The sequence below is a fragment of the Hyaena hyaena genome, unplaced genomic scaffold, assembly GCF_003009895.1.
Source record: "Hyaena hyaena isolate Hyena2069 unplaced genomic scaffold, ASM300989v1 scaffold_849, whole genome shotgun sequence".
Lineage (NCBI taxonomy): Eukaryota > Metazoa > Chordata > Mammalia > Carnivora > Hyaenidae > Hyaena > Hyaena hyaena.
The window spans coordinates 377,861-392,804 of record NW_024081481.1 but is presented as its reverse complement, the minus strand read 5'-3'; the positions used below and the strand labels follow the sequence as shown (position 1 = coordinate 392,804).

At 35.6% G+C, this 14,944-nt stretch overlaps 1 protein-coding gene across 1 annotated transcript in view; it reads right to left on the bottom strand.

Annotated features, from left to right (window-relative positions):
• The window catches only part of NEGR1 (neuronal growth regulator 1), a 491,889-nt gene that overhangs the window by 346,212 nt on the left and 130,733 nt on the right, over positions 1–14,944 (bottom strand). The gene's annotated exons all lie outside the window — the stretch shown is intronic.

Here is a 14,944-nt window from a genome sequence, read left to right as displayed (position 1 = left end):
GGATCCTTAGGACTCTCCTAGAGTTTTCTATTTGTTGGCTGGTTTATTTTTTTCTATAATTTTTAGTTATTAAGTACTTCAGCATAAACAAATTGTTTAATAGCAAAAAAGTTTGAATATGACTTCAATTAAAATTTCATTGTGCATACTTGTAATAGATACTGCAATACAGCCAATCTGTCTGTTCCATCTATGTATCTCCACCATAATGACAGTTTTCTTGATGAGATGATTTAATAAAAATGGAAATTTGGAAGAAACTTAAAGTAGAACAGTTGCTCTCTATATAGAACGTATACAGGATTAGGAGGTAAGGGGAGCTTGGATGGCTTAGTCGGTTGAGTGTCCTGGCTCTTGATTTTGGCTCAGATCATGATCCCAAGGTTCGTGGGACTGAGTTGTACATTGTTAGTGTGGAACTTGGGGGATTTTCTCTCTCCCTGTCTCTCTCTTTGCCCCTTCTCTGTTTGTGTGCGAGTGAGTGCCCACGTGCACCCTCTCTTTCTCTCAAAATAAATAAATAAACATTAATAAAAAGATTTCAGGATAACAAAGGTATTTGGGACCTCAATTTTCAATCTGCCAATTAGTAGGCATGGACTTACTATCCATTTATACTTGAAGGGGCTCAGTTCCTAATGGTTTGAAAGGTGTCTTCTTGTCAGTGGAGACTGGGAACCACTGGTTAAAACAGATCTCTTCATCCTGGGATTTCTTAGAATCTTTGTTATGCTTACTGTAACTCTCTAAGAATGAAGGGGAAACGTTTTTATTTTATTTGTTTGTATGTTTGTTTGTTTGTTTTTCCTAATGTACCAGATCATGTAAGGTTTTATTCAAGAGTATTTGATAAAACCAGTGACCATGGAATACACTTTGGGAATGCTGGATAGAAAAAATTCCTAAATGAGCTTCCAATTAAAATGCCCATATCCTTTCAAATATCAAATAGTCTCACTTCATCCTTAAATGGCATGGATACAAATCCTGGGTTCTCTACTAGCTGTGTTCTGTCTATATCTCAGGGCAAGTTATATCTATATCTCAGCCTCATTGTCTTCATCTTAAAGCTGGAAACAATAGTAGCACAAACCCCATATAGCTGCTGTGAGGATTAAATAAGCCAGTGTATTTAAAGAACTTAGTAAAGCACCTGGCATCAGTATTAGCTATTATTATTACATGCCCTAAAATGCATATGTGGTTTTTGAGTTTAATTTCAATACTGCCCTTTTCCTATGCTTTCATCAACTCATCACTTTGGCAGTGTGTAAGACTAGTTTGTGCTGTAAGTGTTAGTTTAGTCCATACAAAGTATAGTATGTTGAAGTTCCAGGTCAAAACCAACAAATGCCAATTAGGCATCTTCATAATTTTTAGAAAAATATGCCCTTTACTGGAATTCTTTTAATTGTTCCAATCTTAGGCTTTCTTTATGCAATAGATGTGTTTTCACAGCTATTTTTAAAAAGGTAATTAAAATTTGTCACAGGGATAAATTAAATTATCTATACTTTGAATACCATCTTAGATTTTTTCAATAAAACCAAAATTCCATTACAAAAAAAAAACCCTAGAATGATTTGATTATAAATATAAAATATTTGATTATATGTAACTGTAGCTAAAATTGAGGAAAAAGCTTATTCCTAAGTAATATACCATTGTAACTGTTTCTAAATGACATTCTTTAATTGGCATTTAAAACATATTATCATTAAACTCTTAAGTGAGTCTTCCCAGGCAAAAATAAAAAAAAAATTAAAAAAACATTCCAGACAGAAGACTCTCTTTAGCTTAACTGATACAGAACAGAAATAAAGACATTAAGATACCCCAGGAGGAAAGTGGAGAAAAGTGTGCTTGATTGGTGACTAGGAGAGCTAATAACAATCAAATTAAAGAAAGCTATCATCTGGATATATGCATGTAGGTACAGGTTTGAAATAGTAAACTATTAACTACATGAGTACATATGTACATATATAAAGACACACACAATTACATACACACTAATGGCCACTAATTTTAAAAAAAGAAAAAAGTTATATAGTACTTTCCTCCTTCATACAGAAAACAGTGCATAGAGATCGGTCTCGTTTATCTACATATTTCAAACATAAAACTGATTCAGTTTTGGGCAGAGCTTTGTATATTTAAGAAAAATGATGGAGCGGCACAAGACCATGATTTTTATATTCTATATTACTCTGTCAATTCTATCTGATCTTAAAATAGCTTAGTTTTGTCTTTGTATGTCTACCTATATTTAAAGTGGTAAACATGAGTGGTAAACTAATATTAAGCACAATATTTGTCTTCTAAGAGAAACAACCAAGTCCCTTAGCAATAAACTTAGATTTGACATTTAACTTTGGGAAATTGTGTGGTGGGGGAAGAGTGTTGAATTCCAGGTGTGACGTGTCATCTCAGTGATGGCAATTGCCTCCTGGGGCCTCATAATTCAGGATATGTTACAGGGAAGAAACATCTGGGAAGAGGATGTTAGTAAAGGCAAATCCCTCTGGCAAGGCTCTTCTCCCTAGAATGCATCACCTGTTGGCAACAGATGCTGTGTGTAAAGAGGGCCAATGAAATCCTTCACATGCGCTGTAGCTCATGGAGGGAAAACCGGTGTTGCTTTGCTGACTATTCAAAGCCATTTTATATTCAGCTCAAGACTGCAAACTTTTACTGAGTATTATGGAGGGAATAATTCTGGACTCACAGGAAATGTACAAGTTTCAAGGCATAATCCTTGCCCTCAAGGAACTTAAAATTAAAAGAAGGAGGCAATTAGGTAAGTAAGGAAGAGAAGACAAATATTTTCCATGTTTTCCTTTCCATTTTACATGAGTAACACATGTCTAATAAGTATGCCTCGTGCATTCAAATCAGCAGATATTATTTTTATGTTGGTTTCTTTTCTTTTTTTAATGTTTTATTTATTTTTGAGAGAGAGAGAGAAAGAGAGAGATAGCAGGGAAGGGTCAGAGAGAGAGGGAGACACAGAATCTGAAGACAGGCTCCAGGCTCTGAGCTGTCAGCACAGAGCCTGACGCGGGGCTTGAGCCCATGAACAGTGAGATCATGACCTGAGCCAAAGTCAGACACTTAGCTGACTGAGCCACCCAGGCGCTCCTATGTTGGTTTCTTTTATAGTGAACCATGTAGGATAGTTTATGCACAAAGTAATTCAGTATGGTACTATTTATCATAGAGAAAATCTATTAATAGCCTCAATATAGTATAACAAAAATAGAGATATTGTCAACTTTGCATCCAGAATAAGGTATGGTACTGGGAAAGGACTTGGGATGATCTGAGGCAGCATCATGCTAGGAGAAAAAAGAATAGGGAAAAAAAAAAAAGATGCTTTTACTTTGGGTAACCTGAGCAGGGAAGAATGGTAATGCCTCAGGCATCTTAAAATCATTTGGTTTCTGTGGGGGTTCCTGGGTTATAGTTTGTGTGTAAATCATGCATCCACACAGGTCGGGAGGACTCTATAGAGCTCTGTGAGTGACAAAGCAGCGTATCTTATAGTATTTCCAATATCTTATGCACTTGCATAGAAAAACAGAACAATGAGGAGAGTTAAAATATCCTGCTATTCTAGGTGTATGTTCCCTTTCCATATACCTTATCTTAAACTCTTTCATTTAGAAATTGAGCTGAAAAATAATTTGTTTGAAAAGGTGCATGTGTCCAATCAATTTAACAATTTTTAAATCACTAGATAAGTACAGATTTTAGTAACACTATAATTGCTGTGCACATCTTTGAGTATTTATGACCTAGAAAGAATAATAAAGGAATAAATTAGTCATCTAAATGTAAACTTGTTTAATTCATAGGAAGTAATTATAACATTATCATCATGACACCATGAGTAAAAACAATGAAGGGTAGGAGTTCTAGATTTTGTACTAATCACAGAATATCTCTCTCCTAATGGGACCCTTACTGGGGATATATATGACTTTACAGCTGTGTTCATAATTAATTGTTCTATGTCACCAGTTACAGAGACTGAAGAACACTGGAAACTCTCCAAACAACAGAGGTTGAAAGGTTGTGTTAGGATGGCATGCTTTTTGAAATTCCCATACACATTTAAAGGAATCACTCTTGGATCCTCAGAATGATCATCTACTTTGTCTTTAATTACTCACAGGGGCACCTGGGTGGCTCAGTTGGTTAAGCATTGGATTTCAGCTCAGGTCATGATCTCACGGTTCAAGCCCCGCATCAGGCTCTGTGCTGGCAGCTCGGAGCCTGAAACCTGTTTTGGATTCTGTCTCCCTTTCTCTCTGCCCCTTCACTGCTTGTACTCTCTCTCTCTAATTTAAATAACCACTAAAAATAAAAAAAAATTTTTTTTACAGGCCTCAAATTCAACTGCTACCTAGTACCGTGTCCTCAACTTCTATTCACCTTACTATGGTAAGGGGATGATGCATATTTAGATGAATCTCTAGATTTCAATTTACTAAAGGTAATTTAAATTTCTTGTTAGTTTCACTTTCACTAAAAAATGCAGTCTGACTTGCTCCAACTGCCTTCTCTCATTTCAGTCATCTATCACAGTATCCTGAGACAGCGTATGGAGCATTATCAGTAAGGAAAATTGTAGAATATATATCCAAACCAAAAACTCACTATTTCTATACAGCCAACCATTTGGGATTATTCCCTACCATTTGCATCATCATGTACAACTGAGTTTGTCAGTGGCTTCATTTGTTTTTTGTTTTGTTTTGTTTTTAATGTATATACATTTTTATCTACAGAAATAAAATAAGTCTTTAGCTTGTTTGCTTAATGAGGAGCCTTCACAGATTTAACTTAAATTTCTTCTAAGAATCCATCTTGTAGTCTGGAACATAACCAATAAAAATTTAAGAAGTCAGCACAAGGATGATTATGAGGAATCATTTAAATCATATGAGCACAGTGTTTTATCATATTAAATGTGTAGATTATTTTGAGAAATAATGAATACAATAGAGTTCACATCTATACTAAGTTCCATGAGTTGTGAGGCTGGGTCACACGTAACACTGAAAATGTTAGATGATATTTTTGATAGTTACCTTAACTATAAGTGCAAGACATTGACTATTTGGATTAGGAAATTATGTAAGCCCCCTGGAATCAATTAAATGGCCCCTCTAGTTCTTAAGTTGTAAGAGTCCATGAAAGACCACTATACATACAAATCCATGTGGAATTCTTCTTTGGATTGCCAGGGATAAAAAAAAGTAGATGAAGTATGTATTTAATCTGGCCCCAAACACTCACAGATTATTGAATGAAACATCAGTTCAGTATTTATCATAACCACGATATTCCTGGCATAAAACCCACCGGTTTCCTTAGTCAGGGTGTAAAAATCATAGCAGTGTTTCATAGGCAAGTACATTTTTCAGATCATTCTCTGAAGCTATTCCTAAAATCATTTAAAGGCTTTCATATATCTATTTGAATTATGCACACAGTCACAGATCTGTTCTCTAAATGTATTCACTAAGCCAAATAAGAAATAAAAATAAAAGTTATTCTATCTCTCTGGTGTCTTGCTTGACTTAGCTTTCTTCACAGTGACTTTTTCTACCCACAAAACGTATTGTGAAAAAGAAACTTTAGATGCAAATTTTGGAGTGAATGTTAAAGGGTTAAAATTTTACCTTAAAGCATTGAATCATTGATGGCTTTGAACTTCTTAAAGCAAGATAGATTTTTCTGGGCCTATGTCTTATTGAATTAACAGCTTGTACCCACAACCCTCTGTCCCTCCTCACTCCTTTTCTTGTAGTTTCTTTGTTATAACAACTCTTGTATCTGTCAGAATCATTGATATTTACTTCATTGTTCATTATCTCTTCTTCTCATAGAACATAAGTAAAGACCTTCTGTAGGAATCTAGTTTATGCACCAGCCTATCATCAACACCCAGAAAATGTTCTGACACATGGAAGATATTCAACAAATATTTTCTTGTTCTTTTATGGTTGAACTAATATTTCTTTGACTTTGTAATGAATATTTCTCATAGAATTTCATACCACTGCAAGGATGATATAATATAAATTTGTGAGAATATAGTAAAAATGTAATTATAGTGTCAAGGGTCCTCTGTGACCTTTTTCAAGGATTCTCCAATTTGGGGGATTCAATATTCTTTTTAACTCATTTAAAAGCACAGTATTTTCCTATGTCATTGCCTACCATAGGTTTTGCCAGGAAAACTCAGATAAATAATTGTACAATAATCATACACATTTATATTCAACAGAATAGGCTGTTACAGCTTAGGCAGTACTGTGTGTGTTGATTAGAGTATTTTTTTTTTTTTTACTTAAAAAGCTGTGTAAAAAAAAAAAAAGCTATGTAAATTTGGGGTCAAAGGATTTGCCCCTAAGACTGTATACACGTTATTTCTGCTTGTTTTTCCCCTCTCCACAGATTCGGAGTCTAGGTTAGTTCGAATAAGCTATATCTCTGAAGATTTTCCAAGCTGCTTGAGTCAACAAACTAGACATAACTATAAATCTTCAGAGAATTGGCTTTTTTTTTTTTCTTTTTTTCTTTTTTTGCACTCCCATATCTGGTAATGGCTGGCAGCATCAAAAGAACATTCTTCCTTTCCCTAGGCTGGCACTTCCCTTTTCAGTCTTGGCTAGGCCCCAGAAAGTGAAAGCAGAGCTACGTTACATAACAAACCTCCTGGAAAAGGTGCTGTTCTCAAACTGAGAGAAGAAATTGTTTCAGGATTTTTCCCCCCTCTAAATTGGTTTGCTTGTGGGTGCCTGATGGTTTCTTGGCTTGCAACTAACTAGCAACATTGTTTTCTCCAGCTGATAGGCTATAGCTGACTTTTTATAGTTTATGACATTTCAGAGATTTCTATGGCTTCTCCCCTCATCCCATCACTCAGATAGTGATAGGAGGAAAAAATAACCCAAGTGTGACTTGTAAATGCAAACTTGCCAAATTTGTGAATACCTACTGGTGGAATATGCCAGGACTACTTTGGGGGGACAAAGAACATGTTTGAGAAAAAAAAGTGTCTTTCAGAATTTGGTTCAAACTTTGAATCATGTTGCTTAACTTAGCGTTTTCCCTTTTCTAGAAAACCTATGCACGCGTTTTTCTCAACTGGCCTTGTCCTTCAGGAGGTCACTATATAAAATAGCAAAATCGGCAAAGACCTATGTTAAACTATCCATCCAACCATCCATTCCATATTTACTTAGCACCAACTTGATTAGGGAGACTAATCTTAAGTCTATGTCTAAAGAGTTAGAAAGACCTAACACTATTAACTACAATATGGAGTCATAAATCCTACCAAATGGATTTTGTAATATAAGTTGTTTTGGGAACCCTGAGTAGTAAATCTAATTCTGCCTATGGAGTCAGAATTGGAGGGGATATTGATATTAGGCAAGGCTTTATGAAACAGATGGCATTTGAGTGGACTTTGAGGGTTAAAAACAGTAGTTCCGTGCACCCAGCTAATCATCAAGATAATCTGATGAGTGTTTTACAATCTTCGGGTGGTGGGAACACTGATTCAGGAGATTCTAGACCAAAAGGGATAGAGTGAGCTCCAAAATCTATCTGCTTTATGGGAAAACAGAAAGATCTCTCCATAAGTGATTTCCTCCTACTTATTTACAATCTCCATTGTAATTATAGAGGCCTTCCTTCAGATACTCAGAGCAGTTATCTGCCTTCAAGGGCCTAAAATTATAATGTAACTATCCTCAGAAGAGATGATTCCTTAATAGCTTGCATTTATTTTCAGCTTCTTGACTGCGGCATGGTGGGTGTAGTGAGGGCACCACAGCAAAGGTAGAAAGGTGCTATGGGCAACTTTTCCCCACTGTACAATTTTCTCCTGGGAAAATCCAGAATTGCTTCTGCATAGCAGTGAGCAAGACATTCCGCAATGGAGAGAAGAAAATAAACATGTGAGGGGAACAAACCTCACAGGACATGGAGTTATTGAGAAAAGAAAGTGGAAAGAGCTTCTCTTTCTCTTCTCATTTTCTCCATCTTACTTTAACTGCCAAATGCATGGGCTATGCATCAGAGGGATGAGAAAAAGAGGCAAGTAATCTCTAAATTTTAAGATGGATTTTCTCATTGAGGAAAGGTATATTGCTAAATAGATTTTTCATGGCAAAAGAAGTACGTATTTCTTCCATGTATAGAGGTTATATTAAGAAGGCTTAGCATACATAAGGATTAAAATGTGATAAAAGAATAAAGGGTACTGATTTAGAAAGGATAGATCTTAGTAGCTTAACATTTATTTAATGATTTTTAAATTTGGGGTTGATGTCAACGCTCTTACCTGGTATATAAACATTGTGAGGGCAAAAAAATACCACAATGTTATACAAGAGTTTCAATATTTTGGACTGTAAAGATTTTTTATTTTTGCTTCATTTTGGCTAGGAGATCAATAGCTGGCCTCCACACATGAGTGTTTATACACCAGAGTTCAAATCCCTGCTGTACCCCAGGCTAGCTTCAGCTTCACTTACTTGGATGGTTCAAAGATATAAAATACTGCTTAAAATCAGGAGCATAATAGCAGCTACCCCCTCAGGCAGCAACAGCAGGAAGGCTGGAGCACACTTACAGCAGTGCTGTATATCACAGGGAATCTATGATCCCTGCCTAATTCACCCTTTCCCTAGTAGAGGATGGTTACAAAACACACAGGAATCGCAACTGAAATTCCTCAGAGCACACAAGTGTAGGGGTCTATACCTAGAGAGGCAGAATTCTTAAGGAGCCAAGTCTGTATCTTTAAACCTGCGGTGATGGTAATATTTTATTAAGAATTAATAATGAGCTCTTTCCTGGAAACAATTTGGCAGTACACTTTAAGAACTTTAAAAATTTCCAACCCAGAGAGCAAATGATACCCCTTCCAGGAATTTTCTTAAGGAAGGTAGGTAACTTCTTTCAGTATAGTCACTATTCCCATAAACCTGGTGGCCAGCTCCACTGTTCTGTTTGAAAAAGTGCCAGCAAATGCCCTCTGGAATGGCCTGGGTGAACTTTTCTTGCCTCATCCTCGGCGCTGAATTATTCTCCACATAAACCAGAGGCAATAGCCCAGCTGTGCCATACTAGAACCCATCTGCCTTCTTAGCAAATATTTCCCATAGCTCAAAGCATAAACTTTAGCATTTTTGAAACACAGGAAAGTCCAATGTCTACCCTTGGACTCAAAGAGTTATAATGTAACACCTGGCTCCCAATTTCAGGAGGTAAGCCTGTTCTGGTTCAATATGAGTTTTCCTTGTTAGGCTGAGGATTTTATAAATGTGTTTTAGCAGATTCTTATATCTAAAGGCTTCTATGCTGTTTCTTTGTATTTGAGGAGATGTATCATTTCAGTGCAATCAGAAGAATATTCCTTCTATGAAGTACTTTGGTATCATTGTTCTTTGAATAAAATATTTTATTCTAATTATGAAGGTAGTACACATCTATTGGAAAAAATGTAGAAAAATATATAAAGAATGTGGGGGAAAACTCAAAATCACCTATCAGGTTGAAACTTTTAAAATCTTCCTTTGGTAGGTTATAAACAAATGGCTGCCAATGCTTTCATGTCATTCAATGTAATATAACCTCACACTTCAGAGAGAATCACTATTAATAGTTTCATCTATTTCATTTCAGACTCTCTATGAACGTACTTTCACATAGATACCAGAGATTTCCCTGTGCTCCAGCGAGCTCACCAAGGAATTGTGGTAAGCCTTGGCAGAAAATAGTGTCCCCTTCTCTAAGTCACACATCCTCTAGAAAATGAGCTAGAATGTAGTTGGGAAAGGATTAAAAAATGGACATTGTGGTCCTCTTCCCTTTCTTTTTGGAAACAATGTCTAGCAAAAGGATACCTAGAGCAGAGGTTAATATTTGCTGTGCATTTTCTATGTGTAATGTACTGAGAATTTAATGAGTTCTTTGTTGTGGTTGTCAGGGCTGGGATCTATCATGGGTCAGAGTTCTATATGCCTAGTCCACACTTTCTTCTTACACCCACTCACCTTTTTTGTTTGTTGACTTATATGGCAGTTCTATAACATGGCCCCCAATTCTTCTGCCATCATGAATGGGGTCTTAGTAGTACCTTCACAATTAATTTGAGCAAATAAGTTCCTGACCACCTCAAATAATAGAGTTAGGGAGGAAATAATGCTATATGACATCTGAGACTGGATCATAAAGTACTATTTGTCTTCGCCCTGTTGTCTAAGAATACCTGCTTTTAGAGGTATGAGTTGCCATATAATTAGACTGACCATCCTGGGGTCACCATAGTGGATAGAACAAATGGAGACCCTAAACATGGACTCCGAATGGCAAAGTTTTGAGACAAGAGGAACAAAAATGGAGCCTAAGAAGCACCCTAACTTTTCTGGGCTCTTCACTCTTCCAGTACTCCTGGTAAGACTCCAAATACTCTGACCAAATAATAGTATCATGAGTAAAATATAAAATTGTAGTTGTTTAAAGGCATGGTTTAAAAAACTAATGAAAGTTGGAAGACTAACACTATCTGACTTTAAGACTTCCTATCATAAAACTGCAGCAAAGACAGTGTGGGATTAGCATCGTGATAGATGATGGAACAAAATGGAGGCTCCAAAAATAGATGAGAAAACTTGTCATGAGGATTAAATCCCTGAGTACTTTTAATAAAAGCTAAGATATCTAAAACATAAGTGAGTGGTGTAGGTCGACAGAAAATGTGCACCTTTACATTGTGAATGACAGGGCCTGGTGGAAGCACCAGTCTGAAGAGCAAAGTGATCACTGGTAATTTCCATTTAGAAAACGGAAGCCCAGGCTTGCCAGGTCTGTAGATATGAATTTACTATATTTTTTTTTTGTATTGTATAAACTCAACAAAATATCTGTTGATTTCTCCTGGCATCAACTCAAAGGGCACCATAATGGAAATTAGAAACATTTGACACTTATTGAAAGCTCTTGGTCATCACATGCTGGAAAATTGTCGTGATATAGAAATCTACATGGTCTACGAGAGTAAACAGTAACTTGGAGTTGCACACATACACAACCATTCACTACAGGCTCAATGTGTTGCTTTCAGTTATGGAGTTTCAATCTTGTTTTCTTTGCTCTATACCCTGGCAAGCCCTGAGCCTATTCATTTTCGTTGGAAGACCCAAGGAATCCATTTTCACATTACATTGCTTGGTTTCTCATAAAAGCTGTACATTATCACACGGATGTGCAGTTGCTCACCTGTCATTGAATAACCATGATTAGATCTGCAGGATGACTATAGTCTTGCCTTAGGAAATATTCTGAGAATAGATTTTCTTTAGAAATTCAAATAATAAAACCATGTTTCCTATTAATATTCTACTCCCACCAAAATAATTTTCCTCTATGATTTTTTAAAATCATCATGCTTCTTTTATTAGTTTTCTGTATGAAATTGCTTTATTTATGTTTTTAAAATATAACAACCAAGTGTTTTTATGCAACTATATATCAGATCTCAGTACAGTCCTATGGTTACAAGCAAAGAGTCTTTCTAAAATTGGGTTAAAAGGTAATTTGCCATGTTGCTGGCCCCTGGGTCATTAGTCACAGTAGCCTGAGTGCATTCTCTTATAATTCAATATCAAAGAAATTGCTTTTACGGCATTAACTATATTATATTCAAAATTGTATAAATTATTGAAATACTATGCCTACTGCCAAGATATAAGACAGTTCACATGGAAAAAGTTGCATTTTAAATTATTCATTGGAAAAAAAATTCAGTCTCTTGCCAGAACTTGTTTTATACAGGGGCTAGCTTCTGGGACTTACATTCAAATATGAATCACAAAACTCTGGAAATCTCAAATACCCATAATTTTCTTGCTATTGAATACAAGATTACTCTCTTTAATTCATTGATTTTCATCAAGTGTATTAAATATTACATATTGTCTTGTATCTAGGTGTTAGTCTAATGAGCATTTATACAGAAAGTATCCATATGTAATTGTAAGTCATACAAAGTGGCAGAGAGGATCCATATAAAAATACTGAAATTTGGTAACTTTCTTTCATTTGCAATTTTTTTTTTATAGGGAAAGCACGAGTGGGGGAGAGGGGAAAGAAGGAATGAGAAAGAGAATGTAAGCAGCTCCATGCTCAAAATGGAGCTCGATGCAAGACTCCATCCCACGACCCTGGGAACATGACCTGAGCCAGAACCAATAGTTGGATGCTCAACTGAGCTACCCAGTGCCCCTCATTTACTATTTTTAAATACTATATAAAAACTATAACCAATTAATTAAATATCTTATATATGCATATGCACATAAATTATATATACGCATATATGCATGATTATACACATATTTGTACAATGTTATATGGTTAACATATATTATACTGGATATGCGTGTTTATGTGTGTGTGTATCCTGTAATATTATTATATGCCTTTGTTAATTCTAGAATATGGTAATAAGGGGGCTCATATAATCATAGGAAGGCTAACCTCAATATCTCTATACAGTTTTATATATTATTCATTTGGTTAGAAGATATTTATTTATCATTTGCTATATACTAGTGACTATGACAGGTGTTAGTTATTTAATATTTAATAAAATAGAATTTCTGCTTTCCAGTAGCTTATATATTGTGGGAAGAAACAAACATAGAGGTAAATTAAAAATATAACTATATAAAGTTATAAAAGACATGTACATAAAATATTATGTAAATCTAAAGGAAACTCACTCAATCCAGATGGAGATGGAAAGGTGGTGATGAAGATACAAAGATAATTTTTAGAATAATATGCTGTACCTATCCGGCAAAGTGCATTCCAAGTTGAATGACACATGTATGAAGGCACAGAGCAGGGAAACATAATGATCTATTTGTAGACCGTGTATTTGTCATTGTGGTTGCAACAGTTGATTAAACTACTTGGCTGATCACAACTAAACTTATACCCTTTCTCTGCTTTCAAGCCACGAATCAATTTCTTTTGTTTCTTACATATTTCTGGAAAAGTAATATAAATGCAGAAATGATTTTATATTAATCCCTTAGTACTGTATATGATCACACTTGTACATAGTAATTGCTCAGAAAGTGCTGAATAAGAATGTTTTAATCTGTCCTAAATGTTGCTTTTTTGGGGAATTCGTGTTTAACACATTCATTAAAATGTTATTCTACTTCATATTAATTACCACATTCTGAAGAAAAAAAATTACCATCTCTCAATTTGAATTAAAAGACATTGTAAGTAAACTACACCCTGGGGTATTAAGTAAAAAACAAAACAAAAAAAAACGAAACCAAACAAAACCAAACAAACAAACAAAAAAAACCACACTGGTTTATTTCAACTTCCCCAAGGTACTACGTGTGTCACATATATTCATACCCCAATTGAACTGTATTGTGAATTTTTATTTTGGCTTTCTAGATAATATCATACTATATTTTTAATAGTTAAAAAATGTGGTTAAGACTGAAAAGTATATTCCCTTGGGAATGAATGTTCTAAACTCTGATGTTTTGAATATTCCAGTCTTATCACTTGGCCAATTCTCCAAAACTAAACCAAATTCTCTCTTCCTTTTGAAAGATGGAACTCAAATGATCTACTCAGTGTCTACTTAGGTATAGGCAAAAATATAGAATGAAAGCACTAAGTATCATAACTATTCTTCTTTTATATCTACTACTATATGGGAAGAATAGAAAGTACATCTAAATTTTTGTTTTGACGGTTGAGAGAAATGAAAAGCAAGGTTAGCCATGTCAAAATAATCAAATTTACCTTTTGGATAGATTAACTAACTATTCATTATTCTATGAACACACTGAGTGTGTGTGCATATATATATTTCAGGAGTCATTTGACGGGGTTTTTTTTTTTTAATGTTTTTACTTATTTTTGAGAGAGAGAAAGAGACAGCATGATCAGGGGAGGGTCAGAGAAAGAGGGAGACACAAAATCCGAAACAGGCTCCAGGCTCTGAGCTAGCTGTCAGCACAGAGCCTGACATGGGGCTCGAACCAACAAATAGTGAGATCATGACCTGAGCCGAAGTTGGACGCTCAACTGACTGAGCCACCCAGGCACCTCTGACAGTTGTTAATGGTAGTTTAAGCAACCAAATGGAGAAGTGTGGACACAGAACTCACACAGCCAGGAAGATTCCTATCTGGTGAAGCTAATCTGACCACTGTTTTTTGTTTGTTTGTTTGTTTGTTTGTTTTTTTAGGTTTTATTTATTTCTAGGAGAGAAAGAGAGAGACAGTGTGAGCAGGGGAGGGTCAGAGAGAGAGGGAGTCACAGATGGAAACAGGCTCCAGGCTCTGAGCTGGCAGTCAGCACAGAGCCCGACGCGGGGCTCGAACCCACGAACCGCGAGATCATGACCTAAGCTTAAGTCGGACGCTTAACCGACTAAGCCACCCAGGCGCCCCAAATCTGACCACTGTTAATGGGTGGATTCATGTCAGTAGGAAGAGGAAATATTAGAGGAGTTTCGTAAGAAACTATTTGGCCCCTCTCTTTCCTCAATTTTAAACAATTTGGATGAAGCACTTGGAAACATGTTTATTCATAAAACCATATCAAGGGTTATGTGTTCAGTTATAGTCATTATAATTTAAGAGTGAAATACTGATATTTTACAATTAGAGGTCAGTCAGAAAAGTAAAGTGCCCAGACACGATACCGTTTAATGACACAACTGAAGGAGCTAGGAATGTTTATGTAAAGATAAGAAATGTAAGGAAAGACATTTTTTTTAACTGATCTGTGGATTCATTCTAAGTTGTTCTTGTTGACAGAATAATGCTAGATTTTAGTTCATTAAAATGAAGTGTATACTAAACAAAAAGTG